Source organism: Oreochromis aureus, linkage group 23 (assembly GCF_013358895.1).
Source record: "Oreochromis aureus strain Israel breed Guangdong linkage group 23, ZZ_aureus, whole genome shotgun sequence".
Lineage (NCBI taxonomy): Eukaryota > Metazoa > Chordata > Actinopteri > Cichliformes > Cichlidae > Oreochromis > Oreochromis aureus.
The window spans coordinates 21828083-21842914 of NC_052963.1; the positions used below are offsets into that span (position 1 = coordinate 21828083).

General features: G+C 43.1%; 1 long non-coding RNA gene across 1 annotated transcript; it reads right to left on the bottom strand.

Moving 5' to 3' along the window:
- Window positions 1–228: 228 nt before the first annotated feature.
- LOC120436503 lies at window positions 229–3851 on the bottom strand. The gene is made up of 3 exons (XR_005610503.1): window positions 3445–3851; window positions 1150–1304; window positions 229–1005 (listed from the first exon to the last, which is right to left on the bottom strand). It is a non-coding gene; the product is annotated as an uncharacterized LOC120436503 (long non-coding RNA).
- Window positions 3852–14832: the final 10981 nt, after the last annotated feature.

A 14832-nucleotide genomic window follows, 5' to 3' on the forward strand; every position in this document is an offset into this window, starting at 1 on the left:
ACACCTCTGTAAATAATCAGAACTTACTCAAAACCCTTCGAGCTATTGCGTTTACAAAAAGTCACGTACACGTATGTACGTATGCACGCAAAACCACAACCTTCGTGGCGGCGCTAACTACAATAAATATCACAGACAGAATAAAAGACATGACATAAAACACAATCATTAGCAATTTTAGTTTGAAAATGTTTTTCTGCGTTGACGAAAAGTTGAGTCTTGCACGTATATGCTGTGAACAACAGTTCTTAGAAAGAAAATCAGAATTGGCCAAAATTCCAGTCGGTGCTTCTTTAATATTTATTCACTGTGGACTGCAGCTACCACAGCTGAACAGTGGGAGATTTTGGAACGATGTGTTCTCTGTGTCCGTCACTGAAAAACACTGCTGAGGGAATATTCTAGAAGAAAAGAGATTCAGCCCACCAGGAAAGTTCTAGACACACCAGGGAGCCCCAGAGTTGCTCTTGATGCTCTTTATTAAGAAACTTGATGTCCCTGTGCCATTCTTACTGTATGTTGTTACCAGTGCTTTTTGTACACCCTCGATTAGACCCCACTGACAAACTACTAGTTCAAAACAGGAAAAGACCAGCCTGTAAGTAACGAGGTCATCATATGGTCAAAGAGCAACAACGAGCTGCTGTAAAAACTGAAAATTTTTTGTGCTGATTTTGGCACTTTTGCAAAAAAAATATTCAGTCCAGTTTGCATTATCATGCTCTTATGCAACAATAAATAACTCTTCTTTACATTAACTCGCAAATCTGACCCCTCTCCCCCAAATGGCATGTCAGTGCAGGGTAGCTTGTACATACAATACATCCTCTGCATCACCCGAGCCTGTCTCCGTCTAACTGATGCGCTCCTCCTCAGCTGCACAAAGAACGAGCCTTCGTGCGAAAGCTGCATGAGCCAACAGATGGGAGGAGGTGAACTGCGGTCGCCCTCTAGGCCATTCTCTTTTCTTCCCACTCTAGAAAGCAAAGATTTACAGCAGTGGCGCTGGGGAAAGAAAAAAAATAACAGCCTGAAACATCTGGAGAGCCTAAGCATGGTTGGCGGTGACAGTGGCTAATTTAAAGGTAGTAAAAGTGTTAGCAGGGATGAGGTGGAAGAGTGATGGACAGCTGTATTCCTGCGGCTGACCGGGGTGTGAAGACACTGTGGAGCAGAAATTAAGGCCCTGAACAGGCTGGAAGGAGGTGATGGCTGTGGTGGTGGTGGTGGGGGTGTCTCATCCGTCCAGACTATTCCCACCAGCTTTAGATTCATTAGCCTGGAGAACAAGCAGGGGAGAAAAACTGAGGTAGAAGGAGAGAGTGAGAGCCGGTTGAGACAAAGGAAAAGATGAAACAAGACAGGCAGTGAAAGGGAGAGGAGAGTGATGAGCGAGAGAGGGAGAGGATCAATCAGGACTCACAACAATAATGGAGGGGGGTGACACCCCAATCACAGGCAAAATCTCACTGTAATTCTGTTTGCCTGCCTCAGAATATGAGCGTAATTGCCACGATCGTTTACGGGCGACGGCAAATCTAGCCCCGGATTATTGTTTTCCTCCGACTGATATGAACTATTCCATTTGTTCCTCTGTCTGCAGAATAGTGTGTACTTCCTGCAGTACACCACGTCTCGCTCTCTCGCTGCCATCCCTCTAAAAAGAGTCAAAAGACAGGTTGTCGCAGACGCTAGACTTCACCACAAAACTATGAATCTAGGATAAGAAGAAGAAGTAAAAGAAAAAAAATCATATTTTTTATTTCATTTATTTATTTTTTTTGGCGTACCTGTCCAGAGAGCATGCATATGCATGAGCCCATATGGATGGTGGGAGGAGAGGTAGGCGACTCGATCCCTGCAGTTGAAAACTAAATAGCGAGGTTGACCCATTTTATCTTAAAAATCCATCCACGGTAAGCGAATATACACCTAGAGCCTGGTTGTTTTTTTAGCCACAAGCGTGCGCACGTGCGTGTGTGTGTATGTGTGTGTGTGTCTTTTCCGACACTCCCAAAACACACACTCGTTTGTTTCAGCCAAGAAGGGTAATGAGACAGCCTGCTTCGGCAATAAGTTTAATGTCACAAAGAAAGGTCTTTTTTGTGGGTGTTTTTCATTGAGGGAGTTAATTGCTGAAGAGAATTAATTAAAAAATGTTGACTGGAGAATTGTACATTGATTACTGTAAATATTCTCCGGAGTTTTGCTCTACTAATTGAGGAGCATTCTGCCTGGTGCATCTTATTATGTGGGCTACAGTATTAGCTGCCGTGCATCCTTGCCAGTATTGATTTTTTTTTTTTTTTTGGTTTGCTTTTGCTTTGATGAAGTGCATTACACTCAGATCACTAAAATATCTGAGAAGCACAAACACAAGTTGAAATTATGATATAAGATATAAAAGTATTTGCACATTTAGTGCTGTTTTCTCACGGTTTAGCTAAGAATTCCTACACCTGATTTATACCGGCACTAGCCCAGAAAGGCAACTACGAGTTGTTAAATGGTTGTGATGGGTCTGTTGGGTAGTAACAAACCATGCAATCACAATATAGCGATCCTATGTGGCAGGCTGTAAAGTCATCTAGCTTGCTCATTATGTTGATATAATAACGAGTACTGCATTTCAGTATAAGTAACTGTTGCTCAGGATTTATTAGCTCCATTGATTAGCTCAGTTTCACTCATCATGGCTGATACATAAATATAAATAGAAGCGGTGACACTGCCCACTATGGCGTAGTCTCTAGGGGGATTCGATGTGATACTGGGATGATAGAGTGAGGTATCTACCATCTGGAAGGCCGGTGGATCCATTCTACAGTTTCTTAAGTCTGCATGTCAAAGTATCCATTGGGCAAGAATCTGAACCCTGAGTTTTCCACAATGCATCCATTGGAGTGTCAGTGTGTGAACAAATGTTAGACAATGTTCTTAGATATAGAAAAAAGAGCTTGAATGTGTGTGTGATTGGGTAAGGTGTGTGTTGTAAGGTAAAGACCCTACAATAATACAGAAAAAACCCCAACAATTACCGCTTGGCGATAGTGGGAAGAAAAAACGTCCTCTTAATAGGAAGAAACCTCCGGCAGAACCAGGCTCAGGGAGAGGCCCCAACCAGTGAAGGGTGTCGTCCTGCAGAAACTACGTCGCTATTTGTAGATGCATTTTAGAATTTCTGCTTCCTGTCTGGCTGAGTTCTTAATGTGAATTTCAGTTTTATGTGTATTTCTGTGCATTTAGACACCAACAGATTTGACAGTTTTTGACTTTTACTCTCTGCTTAGGGCTAGCAGCACATCATTATCCTTCATCAACGCTTTGCCATCACCCTGTGAATAACAAACGGCCAGCTAAAGACACCTTGGAGTTCAAATATGAACAGAATTCACAGAGACAACATAAAGTACAAAAGCTAATGGTAGAAATTGAAATTCATACCATTTACAAGAGAGCAGAAGAGCCAGAGTGGTGCAGGGAAAGCATTCAGAGTGCATCATTATCACCAGTCCATTATGCCAGTGGGTTTCTGTGTCCAGATACTTGGTCATGTCCTATAAACAGAGACAAAGTGAGCTGCATCTGCATGTACTGGGTATACACATTAATCTTTCTTTGTACCTGGAAAAGCCACATTAACACCATTTGCACAAAGCTTCCCTCTGAACGAATCAAACTGACGCTCGCTTTAACCCTTGAGCTCCGTGCTACATCCGAGCATGCACGTCCACGTTAACCTTGCAGGACGTCCACGTTCAGGGCCGCACAGAGAGACAGACAGGCCGACAGGTGGAGGACTGAGGCCTGGTAATGAAACATGACTGGTGACGGGTGAACAGGCAAGCAAAAGGTGGAACATCAAGCCCCCACCACCCCGTACCCGACCCTGGAGACAGAGAGAGATGAAAGGGGAGGAGGGGGAAGAGAGAGAGAGAGACATGTCAAAGCTGCATACATTGATTCAATAAAAATTCAATACAGCAAAAGGAAAAAAAAACACGTATAAGTCTATGAGCTGTACCTCCTACAGTGAAGATGAAGGAAAGCTCAAGGATGCTTTAAAGTGAGAGTTAGATGGTAGATAAGACACTGGAAGGAAGAACGAGAAAAAGCAGGAAGCAGGCTTAAATTAGATGGCAAAAGAGTTATAGGGTCAGATTACATGACAGTGGCCACGAGTCACCGCTTAATCATTTGGGTCTATACCACTGAGTGTGCAAAATTTCTGGATGCAACCTAAAACAGACTTTTGGAAAACATATATGAAACCACCTCATGATGTCTGTAAAGCATTCCAGGTCCAGTGTCATGGTAAATACACATCTCTTTATCACCCCTTCATATGGGCTGTTCCACCATCTCCGATTTGCATGAAAATTTTATGGAAAACAATTTTAGCTTCATATATCAAATTATTATATGCAAAAGTGGACAGTTCCAGTACCACAAGGTTTGTCCAATCACCCATGGAATTGACTAAAATATGTCTGCAGTGCAGAACAATATTAGCTTCATATATCAAATTATTATATCTGTACAAGGTTTGCCTGATAGAAATGCTTCAAAGATTTTAACTTCATGTGCCATATATTGTGAATGTCTGTCTTTTGTATGTGTAAGGTTGTAACATAACATTTTAGGCAAAAAGGAAATTGACAGAACAGAAATTGTTCTAAAAATTTGATGATTTGAGATGAAACGACCCATATCAAATCATAAAGGCGATGACCTCTGATGACCTTCCCGTACACTTAATGGCCAGTTTTAGAGAACAGGTTTCAGGTTTTTCTAAGGGTAGCCCTAGTAAGTAATTAGGGATCACTGAGACTAACTTCTAACACACCCAGTCATTTTGTTCCTCAAGCAGGCCTGAAATATGACAGAACCCACTGTTTCACAAAAGACAGACAAGGGTTACCTCTGGTGAGCGTCTAAAGGGGAAAGTGTTAAGAACTCGCCAACTTTAGACCTGACAGAAACACATGATGGACTATGAACTCAGCCAAGCAGACTAAGACCCACTATAATGCAGCCATAACCAGTACTGTACCTGGAACTACTTGCCAAGCACCAAATGTCAGCAGATCTTTAATTTCATGCGAGTCAGGTCTCTTGGTCTCTTGTTTTCCATCTGTATTCCTAAAAAGACCTGCTTCGACTCTGCCTCTGATTGACTCTGGCCCTGTCATATGTGCCTAACCAGTTATCTTAACATAGCTCTATGAAGCAATGAACACTAGCCAATCAGAACAGAGGCAGGACTTGATACCGGAGATCACGGAGAGAAGCTCGTGGTTCCAGAGGAGTTTCAGTTGATTAAAAGAGTTAAATGATTTCTGATTCTAATACACATTTAATGGCACATAGGGTTGGTTAATTTCTGACACTGATCATGGAAGCCCCTCCCCCTTTCTGTTCAAACTATTTGCTTGTGAAAAGCAGCCAATCAAAAGAAAGCCAGCTGAGAGGGTGGAAGAAGGCAGGATAAATTAACCAGCACCTTCATATTCTAATGGAAAGCACAGAAACCAATGCATGTGTCACAAAAAAGGCTGTCGACCATTTTTACCTGATGGACTCAAAAGATATTTTGAGGTTGTTATGTCATAAACTCCTAATAAAAGAGAGGGTTGAGATCCGATGGATGCAAAAAGATCTTTAGTACTCCCAGATTCAAACAACTGATGATGTGAGTGCAACACTAATCCACATGTGCAAAAATAAAACCGAGTTTCTTATCAACTAAATTAACTTTTCATTCTTTTTTGTATATATGAAACTTTTCAGGGGTTGCCTAACTCTAGCCATTTCCTCTAAGCTTTTTAGATTTTTTTATTGCAGTCTCACTCCTCTTTCCTCTCTTCTTCCTTCCCCTACCTCTAACCCCCCCGCCCCTTGCCTTTTTTTCTTTTTTGATTTTTTTCCCCCACCTTTTCTCCCCCTCTCCATCTGACTGGGAGTGTATCTACCTATCCAGGCAGTAGTGCTGGAGGGGTCCCCTCGGGGCTCGAGTCCTTTGCTCCTGGCTGTTTGATGTTGAGCCGGCACGGATGAGCCTCAGCCCCCACCCAGAGTTGGCTCCCCCATCATCAAACACCCCGGCTGGGTGCCAGGCCAAGGCTGTGGCCCTAATCAAACACGGCGCCTCTGCGGACCCCCTCGTACACTCCAAATGGGAGAAAAAGACTAATTATCGAGGCAACCTTCAGCATCACTCAGAAATGTCTAACACTCATACAAACTCCTGCTTCTTAGCATTTAGGTTAGGTGTGTATTAGAGTTTATTTTGCAAGGTTATGTGCTGCGGGTAAAGGAGGCAAATATTACAGGCAGAGAGGACACTGGGAAAAAAAAAAGCTTGCACAAAAAAGTGTTAGCTTAGTAGCCTGCAATAGTGGTCAATCTAAACATTTTTTATCATGTTATAGGAAGTTTGATGTTGTTATAAGAAGTGCTTTAAAATCAGGAGAATCGAGGGAGGAAAACTGGCAGAGGAGGAGAAAGGCAGAGGGAGAAGCTGAAGCCGTCCTTGGAGAAAAGGCGATCGCTCGATTTTCTGTTTGCTGCCATTTGTCTTGAGCTGCTAAGAGAGATCAACAGTCCTCGGCACACAGATCAATATTCTCTTAACCCGCACCTAATCTGGTGAGAGTTTCCTCCAATTTCACCTTCCATACCTCCTCCTCCTCGCCCGCTTACCCTCCACTTTTATTTTCCCTCTCCTCTCGTTTTCAGCAATCATTTTTGGGTGTTGGCGTGACAGCCATTTTTTCATGCTCCTGGTCCGAGCAGGTGACACAGAAGGGAATGATGTTTCCTGATGCAAACAGAGAAAGCGCCTGTGTGTGTGTGTGTTTGCAAGGAGGGAGAGTGATGGATACGATGTATTGGTAGGACGCCGGTGCCGCCATCAGGGGCCCCCTGACGCTGGCGAGATAGACTAGCTGCCTAATCGGGCGCATGACATCGCAAATTCAGCCCCGCACACCTCCCTCCTCCTCGGCGAGCATTCCTCAACACCGTATCGTATCTTCTGTGCGTCACGGCAACTCCCAGCACGCTGTTCAGGCAGTTGTCAGAGCTGTCCTGTCTGCTAAATGGAGCGCTGTCAGTGTGTCCCTTCACTGTGACATTATTAAAAGGAAGGAAGTGGAAAGTGTGGATAGGTTTTGCATGTGTGTTTGGTTTTGTCTCAGGTTTTGATGCACGGATGTTTTAATAGGTTCTTTAAAGGTTGATTTCGGTGGATTGAAATTATGAGTGAAAAAGTGTTTCTCTCACAGTCGCTACCAAAACTGTTATTAGTTATTTTTTCTTGTTTTATTGTACATATATTCTTCTTTGACTATATGACGCTACACCTTCTGTTGCTTCAGTCTGATCTCATTCAAATGGCAAATCTCAGCTAGTGTGCACCATTTAAGGCCTAGAGACCAGTCGGCAACCCTTTGGCAACCTCCAAACACTAAGACTTATATTGTGCCCACTCTACCTTGTGATCCACAGTATTGTATTTATACAGTATATGTGTTAGACATTATGGGTTTTTTCCATTTTTAGGGGTACAGTTCATGAGTTTGCAGAGGTTATGGACATGATGCAAAGCTTCAAAGGTCTAACCTTCTACTTGCTCTACCCCCTGCCCACCGGATCCTGGATCTTTACTCTTTTTGCTTCGTCATCAAACCAGATAAGTTAATAAAGAAAACGCAGATATGCATTTTCTCCATGCTTGAAGAACTTTAAGTCCTGGACAGCCTCTCCTCCCCTTCGACAAGTCAGGGAGTGATTGGCAGGCCGCAAGAACAAAGCTGCTCTTTCACAGACATGGCCCGAAGTGGAGGGCTTCATCCACGTACGTACGTCAGCTGCCCCGACAGACAAAGCCCGCTAGTGTACGCCTCATGTACTCAGAGGCAAGCGCCACACACAGACACAGTAACAGGAAGACAGCGACTTCAGTTACCATGCAGCCGCGCGGATGATGCTCATGTATGCATTCAAACAAGAAAACGTCCCACACGCTCGCCCACACCACGAGTGCATACGTGCACAAAACAAACACATACTGTACACTATGTGGAGGCATGCAAGCCGGGTACATACACACAAACACAAACATGCAAACACACACACAATAGCTGCTTTCTTCCACTGGCTGGCACAACAACAGAAGCCAGTCCTGATCCTGGTATACTTTGGCCCACATGCTCCAGACACACGCTGCTTACAGGATTATGTCACAGACGAGATGTTTACAGCTCTGTGTTAGGAAGTATTTACAGAATTATAGCAAGAAGCAGTCATTATTTACCAAATTTCCACAAAAAGATTGTTTATGATCAACTGAAAACTTTTGTTTTTACTCCAACTAGTCTTTAATGTAGTGTTGTTGTACTCACACCCCAAAAGTAAATAAGGTGGTATCAAAAAGGTAAGGAGAATGCACCAGAAATGCTGATCATAAGCTTTCAATACAACACTGAACTGTGTCTCATCATATTACATCCACTTATACACATCCAAGTCCAACCAACAAGTTGATCTGTAAAGAGGGAAAGTATCACACTGCCCCGATGAAGACCTTGTGAGAACAAAACTTAATTTCAGACCATAACTATTCATAATGTTCATCCAACTTCACATCATAATTGGAACACCCACCTTTAGGGCAAAACAAGGCTCTCTTCCACAGCATGCCAGCTTTATTTTAGACAGTTGGTACAGTGGCGCTTAAAGCCAGCCAACTCAGTTTGTTAACAGCTGCTAGCAAAGCAAAGAATTCATACAAACACATTAGCTAAATCGCACCAATCTGTCCTTCTCCACACCAAATCAACAATGGTGGGTCAGCTGAATTGACTGAAAGTATGTTTTTGACAGTTTGACTTTACAAAGCAGTAAAATTTTGAAATGTCCTGCAACACTAGCTGTATTGACCGGTGGATCAGTGCTAGAAAGCTAGCAAACATTACCCAGTTAGCTTTACCATCTTGTCCTCCATCTCTTCCACACCTCATCTTCTCTTTAAAAAACGAAAGTGTGAGTGGTCGGAGGCCTTTGAAGCAGCAGTTTCAAAGGCAACAAAACTGCAACAGTTTCTGCATATGTGAATATGTAAATCTGCGTATGTATTTGCCATATTATTACAGACTGCATGTATTTTTCAACTTGACCCCGTTCAGTTGCAACATGATAACAGCTTGACTCCGTCTTTTTGCTGTTTTATCACCGAGTTGACCCACCAAAATTGCTATGAAGACAGCAACTTACTGAGAGTGGTTGCAGACCTGGTCCCCATCTTTGAAGCAACCATGTCAAAGGCGATAACATCGCAAGTTCATCTCACACAGCTGCAATAATTTGGGTCATGTCGCGGTCTCTAACCACCCGTGACTGTGTCATAACATGTTTTAGTTTTTCTTGAGAGGTTATATTCATACTCATGGTTTTAAAACACATGGAAAGCTGACAGACAGGCATGTGCTGTTGACCTCTGGGGTTCTGGTTCTGACTGAAATCTACGAGATAGACAAGCAAAACATCCCCATGTCTGGAGTCTACAGTGTTCTTATTATGGATAAAATAGTGTCTAAAACTACAAAGTAAAAAATAAAGTTGAAATTTCTTTCTAAAACAATACATCCTTAGTGTAATGCGTCCGGGCGAATATGAAGAAAACCATTCACGAGTGATGTTGAAGTCCTGATGAGACAAACCAACGCAGGTGTACATCCATCTACAGGAGCACAGATGGTATCTCTGTCATTCTGGCACACATTCACCACAGTTTTTCAAAGCCGGTGCATGACAACATTGATTCAACATTTAAACATTCGCTAGCTTTAGCTGCTACATGTGAATAGATAGCTACTGTACTGTCGGGAAGTGGGCCTGCATCCCAGTTGGCAAAATGACTATTCCAGACTGAGGGGCCGACGGTAAGGAGCATACAAATGAAAATAGCAGCAGAGAAAGGCGCTTGTCTCTCTCAAGCCAAGCATCTGCTAAGCATTTTAATGGGGATCAATGGAAGGGCAGGGACAGGAGATCGAGGGGTTGATTGGCTGGCCGGCCCGGCGCTCACACAGCCGCCGCTCTCCATACTGCCTGCACTGCTGTTTACAGCCAACACAAGCTGCTGCGACCTGCCTGCGCGCTCTGCACCAGCTGATGTGTATATCTGTGTGTGTGTGTATTATAGGGATCAGTGAGTGTGTGTGCACAGCAGACTAGGGTGACAGTTGATATTGTTTGTGTGTGGATGCCATTTTTAGCCTTAAAAATAGAATGCGTATGCATGCGTTAACTGCATTAGTCCATGCGTCGATAAATGTGGGTGTGCACTGTGCAGATACAGCGAGTATTGTGCGTATTTGTCTAAATGTAAATCATCAGAGGGCATGAGCGACAAATTGCTCAATGAGTGTATCCTCTCCTGTTTGTCTGCTTTCCATCTCAGTGTATAGTTTAATTGCACACGCGCCCTCTTTCCTGTCATCAGCGCACACGCCGGAGCGGCACGGAAACAGTTAAAGTGATGCTTCCTGGCGTGCCAAATGAATCAGATTAATATTAGCCAAAGCGAATGTCATCACTTCTCCCCTCTTCCTCCACCTCTCTACATCACCCCACACACACACACACACACACACATACACACTACCTTCCCTCCCTCTCCTCTACCTCCTCCTCTCCTTGCTGCTGCTGCATTTGGGTTTCTGAGTCCAGGGCGGTAATGAGGGAACGTTATGCAGTGCCATAAACGGAGGGGCTCGCTGTCAGTATGCATAAAGGATGAGACAGAGAAGATGGCGCTGGGGTCAGAGGGGGAGAGAGCGAGGGAGAGAGAGTCGAGGAGGACGGGATGGAGAATATGTGTGAAGCCGGTTCCCTTGTCAACCATGCACACACACACACACACACACACACACACACACACACACACACACACACACACACACACACACACAGTGAGTGAGCACTCAACAGCAAGGCAGAGAGACAGCCTGGTGACAAATAGGCTCCCCTCTGTGCCCGTCTCACAGGTGCAATGCAGCACGTGCAGCGCCACCTATGCTCAGCCAGCAGGAAGTGATGAAAGAAGGGTAGAACACCTCCCCACCTCCAAGTGGATGTGCTTATGGTCAACCTATCAAGAGTTGAGCAGCAGAAGATCAAATAATTCTTGAGAAATGTTTTCTAGGTTAAATCCTGAATGCTACAGTGGACCTAGAAGTGCAAACACAGTGCAACTCAAGAAAAACCAGCAAAAGCACACAAAACACAGCAGAGGTGTTTTTGGGGAGACAATAACGTGACGGACCAGCTGTGGAAGTGAGAAGCTAACAGTTAACGGCTAATAGCAGATATGTATCTAGGAGATTACATGAATAATGTGATTACAACACACATTACCTGACATCTTTTTCTCCTTCACAACACCTCTGCTTCTGTCACGTTACTGTCTCCCCAAAAACACTTCTGATGTGTTTTCTGAGGTTTTGTTGGTGGTTTTTTTTTTTTTTTCCATCGTGTTTCATTCAACTTCTGTTGTTGAATATCCATTATTCTAATTAGAATTAGCATTAGAGTTCATCTGGACATGCATATTGATTATTTAGGTAGTATTTAATCACATATTCTAACCATATTCAGTTGATATTGTATTTTAGATCGCTGATTATACTCCTCTGCATTTATTTACATCTGGTTTTCTTTTATCACAGCAAACATTTTCTTTTAAAATGTAATTCTCTTTTAATCAGATTGCAAATACCAACTTTTTAGTTAAGCTAGTCTTTTCTGTGAACTTTGACTCTTACCAATCTTACCATACCTGTTTAAGTACATGCTGTAGTTTACTTCAACTTCAGCTTATCGTACTACTGGGTCCTTAATTTTAAAGAAAAACCTTCATTAGCCCTGTGACAGGCTGACGGCCCGTCCAGAGTGTAACATGCATCTCGCTCTATGACAGCTGGAATAGGATCCAGCCCACCTGCGGCACAAAAGCTGGATAAGCTGTTAGGAAACAGATGGATGGAAAGTCTCACCGACAGTGCTGTACCTTTCTCCTGCAGGTACTCAGATTTCCTCCCACGGTCCGACGGCATACATGTTAGGTTAAATGGTGATTCTAAATTGGCCTTGGAGAACAACATCCTGTGTAATGTAAAAAATGTGGTTTGTATTCTAAATGCATCCATCCAATTAATTCAGGGTCATGGGAGAAAAGTGCCATATAAATGAATACCAGCATTGGCCTCTGATATCAACCACTAGAGTCTTATTTGTTCATATGCTGCTATCATTCAACAGTGTTTCAATGTACCAATGTCCAATCACTATATCAGTGCATCCCTACTTTCAGCACCTCCCTTATTCACAAAGGATTACCACAGCAGGAAGCTCTGCATCTTTTTTGACCGTTTTTCACCAGATGTCCTTCCTGATGCAATCCCAAAGGGAACCCTCTTTTGCTTGTTAGGCAAATGTGTAAACTACTACACCATGAAGCCATTGTATAACTGTGGATACAACAAAGGTAGATTGGGTCATCTACTATTCAGAAGGTTGGTAGTTTGATCCCCAGCTCCTCTAGCCTGCATGTTTATGTATCCTTGGGCAGTTACTGAAGGTGGTCACAACCATAGAGGAACCCGGAACAGCTTGTATGTGACAAAGTAGCATCTTTTCTTAGAGAGCATTGTCTTGGTTCAGTCTCTGGCTCCTCCCACCTGCATGTTGGTTTTGTGTCTTTGGTCATGATACTGAACCCGGCTGTAAGTGTGTGAATGAAGCTTGTAGAAAGAAAGAAAGCCCGACTATGAGTCCATATACAGTGTGTATTTCATGAGCTTGCTTCAGCTCTCTAACGGCTCTTCACAATCTTCAAAACTACATCAACATCTGGACAAATAGATGCTTATTTTTTCCTGGTTTGACTGTCAGTTTTTACTTTTGAGGTATTTTTTTATTAGCACATGCTAATAATAATGATGTGCTAATAATATAATAATATACATAAGCAGCTCTTTGATTCCTTTGTCATTATCAAATTTGAATTCTAGGATTTAATGACTGTCCTGTTTAGTAAAGTGTTTAAATTGTTAGATTATAGTATGAAGCAGGTTCTTGGTTTGTGAATAAAAGTCACTGAAATCAGAGTTACAGGTCACATAGACATGCTGTTTTAACCTGGATAGCTTTTCTGCAAATGGCCAAATCCACACTCGCTGGGAGAAAATGCAACCTGCAGTACATAAACCCAAGAAATCGATCAGACAGATTAGCAAATATGAGCATTCATTGGCTTAATCTAGCTTGAAAAGTAACCTGATTTATAGGTAAAAAGGGTGTAAAATTAAATTAATTTCATACACGAAAGCATAGCTTTTGACTTTGTAGCTTTCACTTTGAGCCGGCACTCTTTCCCCGCTAATCGATGTCTGTCTGGAAGAAATCCAGCTCGCTCTCTCTCTCTCTCACACACACACACACACATACACACACCTTTAAAAAGCTTTCGATATCATTAGCTGTCATGTTTCACGGTAGGTAACACAACAGTGCGTGGGGATACACAGCTCACCACCGAGTCTAGAGGGTATAGGCTGTGTATTTGTGTGAGCGTGCGCTCACAAACAAGGATGCATGGTGAGTGTGTGAGTGGATTACACCGGGTTCACAGTGTGTATGGGGAAAGCGTGGCAGCAACTTGGCTCCATAATGGGATTTCTCAGTACTTCTGCACACACACACACACACACACACACACACACACACACACACACACACACACACACACACAAGCAGCAACACACAAACACACTGATCTCACCCCAAACAAGCAGGTTAGCAGTAACAAAGCAGAGCACATATCCTGTCTTAGCAGTAAGAGGTAAGCTGCAGCAGAGCTCCAGCTCAGTTAAAGACACATATCCCCTCACCTCTTCTTCTCACAAAAGCCAGAGAAGAAGGATAGAAGGAGAGAGAGAGGGAGAGGGGGGGAAGGAATATGTGCAGGGATCAGCTACATTAGACAGGGATGAAGAACACTGTAGCAAAGCTGGATGAAGGCGAGAGGTGGATGTAAAGGAGAAGCTATAGCGTACAGTAGCTACTTATACAAAGCAGAGATTTGCGTGTGAATTCTGGTGAGAGGTTTTATCAAAAGATTTGACTTTTTCAAATGATTACCAGCAGGATTCCTGCACTGTCTGACATATATGGTGCCAGGTCCTCCCTGTCAGTCAAACAGTGTGAGCTGCACTGGGTGAAAATATAGTGGTATAACTTTTATCGATGCTCATCTGTCCTGGAAAACACAGAAACCTATTGAAGATGACACTGGCAACAATGCAAATGATTTAGTGAGCTACACGTTAGACTCACTGACACAGTTGGTTAGCAGTAAACTGCACAGGTACAACAGACACACATGTATCTGCTAATTAGTACCAGATAAAAGACAGGCTGTAGTTTAACAGGCTGTAAACATGCTTTTTAATACTGTTAACATGGGAGTGTAGAGGGCTTGACTCATTTTTGGAGTCAGCCTCAAATAGCCACTAGAGAAACTGCAGTTTTTGACACTAAAACAGTAAACTACCATTTATTTGATTCAGACACATCATAGAGAGATCTGCAAACGCAGTGTTGCAGATATTAGTGTATACTAAACGTTTTACCAGTCCTGAGACAGTCTGAACTCTTTCTTGTCATTTCTTTAAGTAATTTCTGCCTTTTGTTCTGTTCTCTGTCAGCATGATCCCACACTGCTTCAATAATGTTGAGGTCCGGGCTCTGGGGAGGCAGTGTGTGTTC